This window comes from Mustela lutreola, chromosome 3, assembly GCF_030435805.1.
Source record: "Mustela lutreola isolate mMusLut2 chromosome 3, mMusLut2.pri, whole genome shotgun sequence".
NCBI classification, from domain to species: domain Eukaryota; kingdom Metazoa; phylum Chordata; class Mammalia; order Carnivora; family Mustelidae; genus Mustela; species Mustela lutreola.
The window spans coordinates 67,835,063-67,849,986 of record NC_081292.1 but is presented as its reverse complement, the minus strand read 5'-3'; the positions used below and the strand labels follow the sequence as shown (position 1 = coordinate 67,849,986).

Below are 14,924 nucleotides of genomic sequence, written 5' to 3'. Positions count from 1 at the left end.
TTTATTTGACAAAGAGAGACAGCAAGAGAGGTAATACAAGCAGGGGGAGTGGGAGAAAGAGAAGCAGGCCTCCCGATACGCAGAAAAGCTGACACTGGCCTGATGAGGGGCTCGATCCCGCCTGAGCCAAAAGCAGACACCTAACAACTGAACCATCCAGGCGCCTCTAAAAGGAAGATAATTCTGACACATGTTACAACACAGATGAGCCTTGAATCATGAGACCAAATAAGACACGAAAAGGACAAATAATGTACAATCACAATGACATGGGATAACTTTGAATAGGCAAATTGATAGTGACAGAAAATAGATTAGTGGTTACCAGGGGCTGGGGGGAGAGGGAAAGAGGAGATAGTGTTTAATGGACAGAGTTTCTGTTTGGGATGAGGATAAATTCTAGTAATGAATAGTGGTGATGGTTGAACAACAATGTGAATTTACTCAATACCACTGACCTATACTCTTAAAAACAGCTAAGATGGCAAATTCTGTGTTATATATGTTTTCCTACAATAAAATACAATGATAATTCTAAAAAGACATGAAGGAGTTTCGGAGGCAGTGACATCTGCCCAGCCTAACCAAGGATGGGTTTCTTAGAGGTGGTATCATTTCAGCCTGCTCTCCACTTAATGCCTACAGATCAGAGTCATCACTTACTGGTATGAACCAAGCATTTAAAAAATTTAAAAAATAAAATAAAATTTAATTTAATTTTAAAAAATAAGAACAACAACAACAACAAAAAAAAAACATTACATTTCCCAGAATTTTTTAAAAATTTTTTATTTGAGTATAGTTGACATACAATGTTCCATTAGTTTCAGGTACACTACATAGTGATTCAACTTCTCTATATGTTATGCTATGCTTACCACAAGTGTAGTAACCATCTGTCACTATACAATGCTATTAAAACACCATTGACTATTAAAAAAAAAAAAAAAAAGAACCAAGCATTTGTTTTCACAAGGTTCATGAATTTTATAGGACTCCTTCCTATACAAGAAACTGGTCAGAGTGGTTGCTTCTCAGCAGAGACACTGGAATTCTGGAGAGTTAAGGATATAATGGCCTGGGGTGAAATTATTTCCTTTTCACTATACATTTGTTCCTTTTTAAAAATTTTTGGATGGGAGGGGAAAAGAGAGGAAGAAAGAGAAGGAGAGAAAGAATCTCAAGCAGACTCCATGGCCAGTATGAAGCCTGATGCAGGGCTCAATCCCAGAACCCTCAGATTATGACCTGAGCCAAAACCAAAAGTTGGCCACTCAAATGACTGAGTCACCCAGGCACCCCTATGCTCTGGGTTTTAATCTTGGATCCTCTTCTGATAAATTGCAATTTATTCATAGAGATATTTGTGGTGGCAATGCCCTGGATTAAAAGACAAGCTTCCTTAGACTCCTTTGCAGTAGGTATGGCTAAGTGATTAAATTCTAGCCCATGAGAAGTATTATGTTATTTTTTTAGAAGATTCCTTTTTCCTTCACTCTGCTTCCTTCCAGGAAGTGATTTTGAGGATGGAAGGCACATGCTGAGGATGATGGAAGAGACTGAACACTTGGTTGCTGGTGGGATCCTGATGCTTCCATCCAACACATGGTTCCCTCTTGTGGATTTCTTTTATGTGACAAACCACTGTGTGGTTAAGACACAGTTATTAGGACTTTCTATTATATGCTGTTTACATAAGCTTTCTTTCCTTTTCCCCCACATATTCTTTCTTCTTTGGGCTTTTTTTTTTTTTTTTTTTTGTCTATTTGTTTGTAGTTCCTATACTTTCATATTTTGTAACTCACTCTCTGTTTTCTGGAGGTTTTCACTTTCTTGCTTCAAGCATTTGCAATCCACTCTGCCTTTTGCACAGGGCTGCTACTAGGTATTCTCCTCCACCTATGACTTCTGTGGCTACTTTATCAGTCCCATCATTCTGGCCTCTACACAAAATGCTGCACATTCTGCAGTTCTTCTATTTTGCAGTTGGTTCCCACTAGGAATATCAGCTCCAAGAAGGCAGAGCTGTCCTGTCTACTTCCAGCTATACTCCTTGAACTTAGAGCAGCACTTGAATTTTAGTAACCACTCCATAAATATTTCATCATGTTTATTCAGCAAATATTTATTCCATAAATATTTCATCATGTTTATTCAGCAAATATTTATTGAGCACCTTTCTAAGCAAATTTCTTCACTATGTTCTAGTATGGGAGAAAGAAAAATAAACATTCAATCAATCAATCAATGAAAAAACAAATGAAAAGCTAACCTAGTATTTTACCAGGGAAGAAGTGCTATGGAAAACCAGAGCAGGCAAGGGGGATTGGAGAACTCATGGTAGAAAAAGCAGGAGGGAAAGGAGATCACAGTTTCAAATAAAGAAAGGACTAAATTGTCCCTAAGAGAAGGCAACATTTAAGCAAAGACTTGAAGGAGGTGAGGAAGTGAGCCATTCAAATACTCCAGGGAAGAGCATTCCAGGCAGCTAGTACAATGAGGGAATAGCTAGTACAAAGGCCTGTGGCTTCAAGAAATAGTGCGGAGGACACTGAGCCTAGAAGAAAGTGAGCAGGAGGGAGAGATTTAAGAAGAGATCAAAGCGATCTCAAATTTTATAGGTCAATCTCAGTTTTTTGGCTGTTGCTCTGGGTGACACAGGGAACCACTGCAGGGCTTGGAGCCGAAGAGAGACTCGATGTAAGAACACTCTGGCTGCTGTGTTGAGAACAGACAATAAAGGAATAAGAATGGAAGTAAGAAGAACAGTAAGGAGACCTACAATAATTCAGATGACAGTTAAAAGCTTGGGCCAAGATGTACAAAGAAGTAAGGGGGAAATGATCAGATTCTAGATATATTCTGAAGGTAGAGACAAAGGGATTTGTCAGTCAATTGGGAGTGGGGTATTAAAAAAGAAAATAATCTCTTGAATGATTCCAAGTCTTTCAGCTTGGACAGCTGGAGTAATAGTGTTGCCATTAACCACAACTGGGAAAACTACAAGAGGACCAGGCTTGGAGGAAGGATTTTAGTGTGGCTATGTGAAGAGGGAGAAGTCTCTTAGACATTCCAGTAGAGGTGTTCCACCAGATAGCTGGATATACACACCTAGAGTTCAAAGAAAAGTTCTGGGTTAGGAATATAAACTTTGAGGTCATCATGAATATATGAAAAATGGGCTCTGAATAATGATAAAACCTATTTTCCTTTCTTGAAGGAATCTTAATGTTTTGCAGCTAAAAGAATGACTTCCAAAGAGTGTGAACAAGACCGTTAACCAAGGAAACAAAACAAAACCTCTATGATGCTTTCCATTCTTTCAGTTTAAGGCAACGTGTCTCAAAATATGGTCTGCAGATCCCAAATCAGAATAAAACCATTTGTAACAAACATTTTTAGTGATTCGCACACATACTCAAATACAAAAACCACCCGCTCTGTGTGTATAACTCTGTGGCAGAGAGTGTCATCTGGAAGTTTCCACTTTCATATCCATAATGGCAACTAAGTGTGGGTTACACATGATGGACAGAACCTAAAGACAGAGTCACTAGGAATCCCTGATAACCAATTCATTTTATAATAGCCATAGACTGACACATGTTGCATGGGATTTATCAATATTCAAGGAAATATATTTCTGGGTAACACTCTGAATCATTTCCTGCATCATCTCCATAGCAACCTTGACCACTTGCCTTTAAGATAGATTTCTCTTGCTCTGAGTTATAATAACTTTGGTTCAGATGAGCATGTTTCAAGAAAGATGCTGCTGTTTCTCAGCCATATCTGATTTTCTGGTGTCAACATTTAGAAAATTATATTCTCATGAGTTTTTCAATCCTTGTCATCTTTATTTTTTTTTCTTTTACTAGTTTTTTGCTTGCTGATAAAGCTTAAGAGCACATGAAACTATACTATAGTCTCATAAATTGTAAAGTCCTTTCAAAGTGATTGGTTACTCAAAGAAACAAGCACAGCAGACACTTGGAAGGCCTATCCTTTAGGAGAAATATTGCACAAACAAATTTAACAGGTTTCTTGGGTAATCGTTTTCAGGCCCAGATTAAGCTATATTAGCTAACTAATATTTTCAAATTTTCTGGACCAGGAAAGCCATAAACCAAAGATCTCTTCAAATAGTTTGTCAGAATGTGTGGCAGCTATAGGTTGCACTCAGGTACATTTCCTGCCTGGCGCTTTTGGGTACTAGAGTTATCATTCCTAACCTACATCAAATGTTCTCATGGGTTCAAGAACCTGGAGCTATATTTTCAATCCCTTATATCAAAAAGAAAAAAAATAACAACAGCACTTGGCTCAGCATGTTATTGAGATTCTGGTATTAGAGAAACTTTAGGAAGTACTTAAGCCATTTTTAAAGTATAAAACCCAAATTTGTGGTATCTCTAGGTTTTATTTTCCAAAATTCTGTGTATCTCTGACTTCAGTTCTGCTGGACAAATAGTTTACATGTTAAATTACAGCTATCACTTTCATTTATCTCAATGCTAAAGTAAAATCCTTTTAGATTTTATAATTTTATTTTATAAAACATTAATAAGTTTGATAGTTTGCATATAAGTTCAGCAAGAGTATAAAAGGACTAAAAGTCCAGAACAGAAATTAGAGATCCTAAGGATCCATGATCATGTGGTACAAGAGTCCCAGGCTGCAGGCCCACAGCATCTCTCAAATAGGCTCTGACCTCACCTCTGTACCCAAAGTGAACAGGACCCAGGAGGGGAAAGGGCTAATGTTACAGAGTCAGAAAGTGCTGTCTCTGATAACTCCCTGGCACCATCTTAAGCACCTGATCCTACCTGGATCAGGATCCTACCTGGATCTGGTGCTGGTGAGAAGAGAGCACAGTGGAGGCAGTAGAAGAGTGTAGTAGAAGACAGGGTTCCCTGGGGAAGTCACTCCTCTTCTCTGAACATAAACCAGAAGGGGCAGCAGCATCAAATAAGAAAATATTGGCTTTTCCTAATTAAACTTCTGAGCTTCTGACTCTTGGCAGACAGTAAGTTTCTAAATTATATCATTTTTTTACTTCCTACTGGTTACTACTAAACAGAACTCAAAGGGCTTCATAAATATTAAGATAACCTTTCAAACTTTTATCATCCACTTTTTTTTAGATGGTACTTCATTCAGATCTTGTTTCTTCCTGGAAGGTACTGGATCTTATTCCCAAAATACTGAGGTATATGACTTCCCTTCTTTCCACACATGGTAAGTAGGAAGCACCTGGCCATGAAGAGCACTGGGACCAGTAAGGGGGTGTGAAAGGGAAGGAGCAAATACGTGTACATTACAATATCTGGGAAGTACTGCCCCTTTGTATATGCCTTCCATAATGGCATTTCATCTTTCCCAGTTGTATTAACAATCCCTGCAATACAGGCATCTTGTCTTTCTGTGGCACTTGGTAATCTGTTGCAATGGACATTCACCAAGAATTTGTTGATTCACAAGTGATATAAACTAGAATATGTAAAAAATAAAGCTGTCCTACCTACGATGTGTCTATTTTCAAGGCTGCAAATAACATAAGATGCTGTCATGAATGTTTAATAGAAAAGTTGCAGTGTGCAGCTTACATATACAGCTAATCTGGGAGCCATAAACTGGGAGAAAAATATAATGTAACAGAATGTTCTCAACACTTGCCTGCTTACAGGAAACTGAGAAATTACAATTTGGAAGGTATCAATAGTGTCTGCTAAATCATCTGTTATTAAATATATTATCAAGGGAATAAATCCTTTTGTTGCATATTATAAGAAAACAGATTTATACCAGATTTCTCAAAGGAAGGAAAGAGATGGCAAATGATATGTTGTAAAATATCCTTTGTTAAAATAGCAGTCACCATTTCCCCTTTATTTTTATAGCTGTTAAATGACAACAGAGACAACAAAAACTAGTAGTCATTAAAAATTTCCAACTACATACATTTATTTATACATTCAATTATACAATATTGCCTTACTTAGCAATTCTTTTTTACAACAACCGCATAAGATAATTCACAGAATTACATCAAATGGATCTCTAGCTGCTCTAGTAAAAACTTAGGAAATAATTTAGTTTCTCCACAGGACCATTTTCAGTAAGTCAATTGTGATGAATTAGTTGACGGTGAACTCTAACCTAGCTAACAACATCCTGTGTTTACTGATGCAATGCTTCAAGCAATTGGGTTAGGGGGGTGGGGACAAAGAGAGTCCATAAGAAGCAGAAACAAGAGCTGAAGTACAGCAACATCACCACTATCTTCAGACAAGGCATGGAAGGATGTGGCTAGAGACTACTGGCATGCCTCCCTCTCTGGGTCCTGCCCCCGTGACCTTCTCCCTACCCCATACATATCCCCCTATTACAACTGCTCTGACAACTGCCATCACCCTCCATAGTCCATGCATGTATGATTACTCTCTTGAACTAAGACAGTGGTCGCCTACCTAACTGGACTCTGTTTCCAGTCTCTTTCCCCTTGACTGCCACTTGAGTGAAATTTCCATCAACGACAGGTTTAAGTCACTTCATTCCATCAACTTCCTAAGGGCTATAGCTCCTGGAGAACAGAAACACTGTCCTTCTCACTCTCATATCCCCAGTGCTAGCATGGCTCCTGGCACACAGAATTCAGTAAATGTTAGTTGAATAAATAAAGAATGAAGTATGACATGCAAACCCCTTTACAATCTGGCCCCATCTGACCTTCATAGCCTCACTTTCTGCTATCCCTTCAAATGTTTCAGCAGTTCAGAATAGCTCTATTTTCCCAAACACACAATGAATTTTCAAATTTCTGATCTCTAATGGAGCAACTCTGTTTAAAATATTTCTTGCCCATTTCAATTTTTACCTCCTAATTCATGTGCTAAAGTTCTGACTGACACACATTAAATGAATGAATGAGCCAACATGGAATACCCTTGCCTCTATTCCTACATCTCACTGGCAGGACTACTCTGTCAACACTGCTTCCCCAATCTCATTCCTGTCCAGATTCATATTCTACCACCTAATAATATTAACTAAAACTAGCTATGTGAGCCTGAACAAGACTCAGTTTCCTTATTTGCTTTTAAAAATGTGGTTGGGAAACATTCTGGGATGATGTCAGCCTGGGTCTTTGTTTCTCCTCTCATTCTTATTTCTCCACTTTTTTTTTAAAGATTTTATTTATTTGACAGAGAGAGAGAGAGAGAGACCATAAGCAGGCAGAGAGACAAGCAGAGAGAGTGTGGGGGAAGCAGGCTCCCGGCCAAGCAGAGAGCCCAATGTAGGGCTTGATCCCAGGACCCTGAGATCATGACCTGAGCCGAAGGCAGAGGCTCAACCCACTCAGCCACCCAGGTGTCCCTCTCCCACTTTTTGATAAAAGATCTGAAAATAAAATATTTTACCGTGTGCTCAGGAAAGAGAAGGATAAATAAGCACTTATGAAACACTTGGTATATGGAGGGGGAGCAGAAAAAGAGATCAGACAAGTAGGTTTGGGGGGGCACCTGGGTAGCTCAGTGGGTTAAAGCCTCTGCCTTTGGCTCAGGTCATGATCTCAGGGTCTTGGGATCGAGCCCCATATCGGGCTCTCTGCTCAGCAGGGAGCCTGCTTCCTCCTCTCTCTCTGCCTGCCTCTTTGACTACTTGTGATCTCTCTATCTCTGTCAAGTAAATAAATAAAATCTTTAAAAAAAAAAAAAAAAAGTGGTCTGGTCAGACACTTGTCTGGTGCTTTGTTTAAAAAAAAAAAAAAAGAAAAGTAGGTTTGGGGTGGATTTGAATATATTCACTGAATATCATTTAACAAGCAAAATAAATAGCTAATGGGGAAAAGGGGTGTGCGTGTGTGTGTGTGTGTGTGTTGAGTGGCTCACTGTTAAAGACAGAGGCAATCCCACCATCATTTGACATTTAGTTCCTAAGGAAATTCAGCAGGGCAGCCAGTGGAGGACACATTTTGTTTGTAACTCCAGGAGGACCAAGCTACTGCAGAGGAAACTGGCTTCTCTGAACAACCATGGGAAAATGCTAAGATTGCCTAAGGGAGAACCAGAGCTGGAGACCACTGATCCTCCCCAGTATTGAGAACCACACTGCTTAAAGAGACCCCAAATTCTTCTCCATATGGCATTCAACTCCATCCCCCTATTGCTGATAAGAGCAGTAAAGAATTTGTGGACCATACCTGAATAGGTGGCTCCTATTAAGGCAGATTTAATGGCAGAAGAAACCGAAGGAGAACTTTAATTAAAACATAATGATAACTCTTCCATACTGTTTTTCCAGAGTGGCTGCACCAGTTTGCATTCCCATCAATGATGTAAGGAGGGTTTCCCTTTCTCCTCATCCCTGCCATCATTTGTTGTTTCTTGTGTTGTTAACTTTAGCCCTTCTAACTGGTTTGAGACAGTATCTCACTATAGTTTTGATCTCTATTTCCCTGATGATAAGTGATATGGAACATCTTTTCATGTGTCTGTTGGCCATCTGGATGTCTTCTTTGGTAAAACATCTGCCCATTATTTGGTTTTTGTATGGAGTTTTATAAGTTCTTTATATATTTGGATACTAATCCTTTATCAGATATGTCATTTACAAATACCTTCTCCCATTCCATAGGTTGCATTTTAGTTTTGGTGATTATTTCCTTCACTGTGGAGAAGGTTTTTATTTTGATGAAGACAACTCTTGGACAGATTTTCTTTTTTCAGATTACATTTCTTTGTTCACTTTTTTAAAGACTGGTTTTATGGATAGGTTTATTTGAAGGAAAGAAATATGTCTGGCAACTTAAAAAATAAACATTACTTCAGAATTTAAAACCTACAAAAAGAATCCAAAAAATACTACTGATACAAAGTAGTCATCAGGATTAGTAAGCTAGAAGCTCTATAAGATTAAAATATGATTAAAAGATTAAAAATATGACAGAGGCTTGCTGCCGCACAGCATGGCCCGCTGCTGTTGTCTTCTTTTTCACAAGGCTAGTTCGAAAACATGGCAAGTTGAAAAAAAAAAAAAAAAAAAAGGCAGTTGAGAGGTCTGCTGAGAAATTGACACTTACACATCAAGAAAAATATAAAAATCACTGGTATCCAGAAAAAAACATCAAAAGGACAGCCTTACAGATGCATTTGTGTCAATAAGTTTCAGAGAGTTGATCCTGAAGTCCTGAAAGCCTGTGAGAAGAGCTGCATCTTGTACAGTGATCTAGGCTTACCGAAGGAACTCACTCTTTGGGTGGATCCATGCAAGGTGTGCTGTTGGTATGGAGAGAAAAACAATGCATTCATTGTTGCCAGCTTTGAAAATGAGGATGAGAACAAGCATGAAATCTCCACGAAAGTTACCAGAGCCCTTGATAAGGTTACTTCTGACTATCATTCAGGATCCTCTTCTTCAGATGAAGAAACAAGTAAGGAAGTAGAAGTGAAACCCACTTCTGTGACTGCGACCCCAAGCCCTGTGTACCAGATTTCAGAATTGATGTTCCCACTCTTCCAATGTGGCACCCTTTGCCCAGAAAAAAGCCATGAAGGTACCAAGGGAATGGTCATCAGAACCACTATCCTCCTTCTATTCCATTTTGTTATCCAAATCAGGGAAGAAAAAATAAACCATATCGCCTAATTCCAGTACCATGGGTACCCTCTCCTGGAATGCATTGTGACTGGAATCACTGGATTAATCCTCACATGTTAGCACCTCACTAGCTGCTTTTGACTCTGTTGGTGTCAATGCTGAGAGAAGGTAGAATAAGCCTGACCACATTAAAAGTTAAAAGTTCATACTCATAGTAGTAAAGTTAGATGGCCAAACTATCAAACTCATTTTTATAGAAAAGCTATTGATAATAATCTTTCTTAAAAAATGTATATGCACTTTAGATATATTGATATAGTTTGAGAAACTTTATTAAAGTGAGTTTTTAATATTGGACTTGAGTATTTACATATTATACATGAACTCTGTTGGATACGAGAATACTGTAGCAGCAGACGATCTGTTCTAGCACCTTTGAGTATTTATTTTATGGAGAGTATGAAAGTTATTTATTCACAGGAAATCTATTTTATGTCATTGTTTAGAAGAATTGGATGAAATCAAGTAGTTTGAGGCATGACAAAAAAATATGACAGAGATAAAAATACAAATAAATGGAAATCATTCATGTAAAGAAACATGGATGACAGTTTCAAGAAGTCAGATATGCAAATGAAAATAAAGGCATTCCAAAAGGAAGAAAAGAAATAGAAGACAAGCCACAACCAAATAAAAGGATAAATGAAAAAAGTTTTCCTGAGCTGAAAAAAAAACCTGACATTTCAAACAGCAGGGGCAACCAAGTGCCACGCAGGATTAATGTAAAAATATATACATTTAGGCATATTCTTGTGTCACTTCTGACCTCCAAAGATTAAGAAAAATTCACATACACTTCCAAAGAGAGATCACATTATTTAAAAAGAAAAGAGAGTCAGAATAACTATCACATTCCTCCCTGATAGTACTAGAGTCCAGGAGAAAAAAAACAAAAGGAATACTGTTTAAAGACATTTGAAAGAAGTGAATATAATCCAAGAATTCTACTCCTGGCCAGAATATCATTTATATGGAAGTTGGAAAACCTTCTCATTAGTGGGACCCCTCCATCTGGGGCCTCCCTCAACTTGCCTATGCCTGAGTGAGTAATAAACCGTTGAATTACTTGGGGTCATGTCTCTGGTGTGTTATGTCTTGACATGAATACCTTTAAAGGAGGGAAGAGAGAGCCTTGCAATAGGCAGGGCTAAATCATAAGAGGTAGAAGAAGGGCATTTTCAAACATAAAAGAACTCAGAATTTATACCACATATGTAAATTTTTTGAGGAAATAAAGAGAGAATACCTCAATTGAAAGAAAATTAAAACTAAATAATAAATTCATTGTAGGGGTCTAGAGTATAAGAAACAACTGTGATCCACGAATCTAGCAAAATATATAATTATGTCAAAATACATGCTGGTATTATGTTTATATAAGAAAAACAGCACACTTCTCGAGAGCAGGAATGGAAACCAAAAGATGAAGTAAATAATATCTTTGAAGTGCTTAGAGAAAGTAACTCACTATTGAGACCTGCATCCTCAAATAAACTATCTTTTATTAACTGGGGTAAAGACATTTTCCAATAAAAAATACAAGAGTTTGTCATAAGGAAACTTAACGAAAGAATTTTATAAGAATGTACTTCAGGAAGAAAGAAAATGAACTAAAAGTTTTAAGAGATAAAAAGAAAAAATGAGCAAAGATATTGATAAATATACAAATCAATAAATCTAAACATATCACCTATAACTATAATGATGTCTAATTTAAGAGTTTAAAAAAATAAAACTAACCTGTACCCCTGGAGCTAATAATACATTATATGTTATTAAAAAATAAAAAATACATATTAAAAAAAACTAATATTGGCCAACAATAGTAAATAATCTGATAGAGGATGATCAAAGTTCAGTACCTTCTACTATTTAGTCAGGAGTGTTAAGACATTGATTAACTTCACAACTCATTAAGTTAAATATAAATAATTATTAAGAGAAGAAATCCATGTCCATCGAAAGCTGTCATGTGTTAGGTGTCCAAACAGAAACCCCATTTTTTAGTCTATTTCACTCTCCTATTTTTATATACATGGCTTGCTTTAATATATTTTGATTCTGAATTCCAAAGGACCAATGTCATCCTCAAAGTGAATAAACTATATCTAATCTGCTCTACTTTTTCAAAGAAGTTTTTTTAAAAAAAAGTATATATATGGAAAAAATCTAAACTCAAAGTATATATATGGAAAAAATCCTTTTCCTTGAAAAGGAAAGCAGTGCCTAACTTCCAAATAATCAGAGAAAAAATGGAAGATTAAAAACAAATATGGTATCATTGAAAATAGAGACGGATAAAAAAGGAAAATAGGACAAGTTTTTTAAAGACAGGTTAAAACAAACCCAAATATATATCCTAAATTCCACTGAAAGTTAATGGATTTAACTTCCCAGTTAAAAGATGGAGACTTTCAGGTGGATTTTAAAATTCTAGCTATAAGCTACTCACCAGAAACATACCTAAATCAAGAAGATATAGAAAAGATGAATATAAAAGGAAGAAAAAATATATTCTGGAAAAATACAGAGAACTAAGTGAAATTCAAAGTATCATAAATCAGATGTTGTTAAGTGAAATTCAAAGTATCATAAATCAGATGTTGTAAGAAGCAGTAAAAGCATTACTTGAAGGGAAAGATATAGCTGTAAATACTTACATCATAAGAAATAAAGTATAAAAACTAACGAACTTAAGTCAAACTATAGAAGTTTAAAAAAAGAATAACAAAAAAAATCTAAATTGAAGATTAATAAAAGTTAAAATTAACATGTTGAAGATATAATGGAGAGTATCAATTAAACTGAAAAATGGATCTTTGTAAAATAGAAAATCTCTAGTAAGACTGATCAAGAAAAAATGATTATAGACAAAATAATACTAAGAGTTATATGATGGATATAACCCTAGATAAAGAGGAGAATTTTTTAAAGAGACTATGATAAAAATTTTATGCCAGAAAATTTGAGCTGTTAGAATAGACAAATTTCAATGAAAACTGTGGAACTCCAGAGCTAGGGGAAAACAATGCATAGAATTCATGGCTTTTTTCCCCATGATCCATTAGTCTTTCAAAGTTAAATTTTTTTAATTTTATTTTTTTACTCTATTTTTTAACTTTTCCTCTTTCTCAGTTTAACATTTACTGTTCATCTTATCAATGCCGTTTTTTTAAAAAATCTTTTAAAATTTTCATTGTTATGGTCATATTTTATCCCTTCATTGTATTTAAACTTATTTTTTGTAAACATATAGTTTTTTTTTCTTTAAAATCTTGGGATACAATTTCTTCTAACAGATCAAAATATACTCTAAATCTAGTGCATGGCTTTGTTCTAGTCTCCAGCCTGATCACAGTCTCTCCTTTTTTTTCTTTTTCTAACCAACTTCTTATCTTATCAATTCCTTTTTTAGAATCTTTTTTAATTTTCATCTTTACAGTCATATTCCATCCCTTCATCATGTTTACCCTTATTTTTGTATATATGTAAGTTTTTCCTTCTTTAAAATTTTGGGAGGTAGTTTCTTCTAAGAGACCTGAATACCCCCCAAAATCAAGTGGGTAGCTCTGTTCTATTCACCAGTCTATATCTATCTATCTATATATAGATAGATAAATATATATTTTTTTATATTTTTTTTATTTTATTTTCCTCCTGTTTCTTCTTCCCCTGGTTTTGGGTCTCTTCTCAATTTGGTTAGCATATATTTTTCTGGGGTGTTTGCCACCCTTTTTGTACTTTGTTCTCTCATTCATCTATTCTTATCTGGATAAAATGACAAGGCAGAAAAACTGACCACAAGGGAAAAAAAAAAAACAAAACATATGAGGCAGTACCAATGGCTAGGGACCTGATCAATACAGACATTAGTAATATGTCAGAACTAGAGTTCAGAATCACAATTATCAAGGCACTAGTTGAGCTCAAAAGAGCACATAAAATATTAGAGAATTCCTTTCTGGAGAAATAAAAGAACTAAAGCCTAACCAAGTAGAAATCAAAAAAGCTATTAATGAGGTGCAATAAAAAATGGAGGCTCTTACTACTAAGATAAATGAGGCAGAAGAGAGAATTAGTGATATAGAAGACCAAATGACAGTGAATAAAGAAGCTAGGCAAAAAAGAGACAAACAACTACTGGACCATGAGGGGAGAATTCAAGAGACAAGTGATATACCATAAAACAAAACAATATTAGAATAATTGGGATCCCAGAGGGGGAAGAAAGAGAGAGGGACAGAACATATATTGGAGAGAATTATTGTAGAGAATTTCTCTAATATGGCAAATGGAAAAAGCATCAAAATCCAGAAGGCACAGAGAATCCCCCTCAAAATCAATAAAAATAGGTCCACACCCCATCATCTAATAGTACAACTTACAAGTCTCAATGACAAAAAAAAAAAAAAATCCTGAAAGCAGCTTGGGACAAGAGGTCTGTAACATACAATGTTAAAAATATTAGATTAGAGCAGACCTATCCACAGAGACCTGGAAGGCCATAAAGGACTAGCATGATAGATTCAGAGCACTAAACAAGAAAAATGTGCAGCCAAGAATACTATATCCAGCTAGGCTGTCATTGAAAATAGGAGGAGAGGGGGCACCTGGGTGGCTCAGTGGGTTAAAGCCTCTGCCTTCGGCTCAGGTCATGATCTCATGGTCCTGGGATCGAGTCCCGCATTGGGCTCTCTGCTCAGTGGGGAGCCTCTAGCTCTGCCTGCTGCTCTGCCTGCTTGTGATCTCTCACTCTCTCTCTCTGTGTCCAATACATAAATTAAAAAAAAAAAAAAATTGGAGAGATCAAAAAGCTTCCAGGACCAAAAAAATAAAAAAAAAATAATAATAATAATAACTAAACTAAAAGAATTTGTAAACACCAAACCAGCCCCACAGGAAATACTGAAAAGGGGTCCTCTAAACAAAGACAGCCTAAAAGTAACAAACCAGAATGGAACAGAGACAATATCCAGTAACAGTCACCTTACAGGCAATACAATGGCACTAAATTCATATCTTTCAATAGTTACCCTGAATGTAAATGGGCTAAATCCCCCAATCAAAAGACACAGGGTATCAGAATGGATAAAAAAACAAGACCCATTGATATGCTGTCTGCAAGAAATTCATCATAGACCCAAAGACACCTCCAGATTTAAAGTGAGGGAGTGGAAAACAACTTACTATACTAATAGACATCAAAAGAAAGCTGGGGTGGCAATCCTTTTATCAGGTAAATTAGATTTTCTAAATTATTTTTA

The 14,924-nt window shown here is 36.3% G+C and overlaps 1 pseudogene; it reads left to right on the top strand.

Annotated features, from left to right (window-relative positions):
• Nucleotides 1-8,942: 8,942 nt before the first annotated feature.
• LOC131827846 (protein BTG3-like) lies at nt 8,943-9,825 on the top strand (annotated as a pseudogene).
• Nucleotides 9,826-14,924: the final 5,099 nt, after the last annotated feature.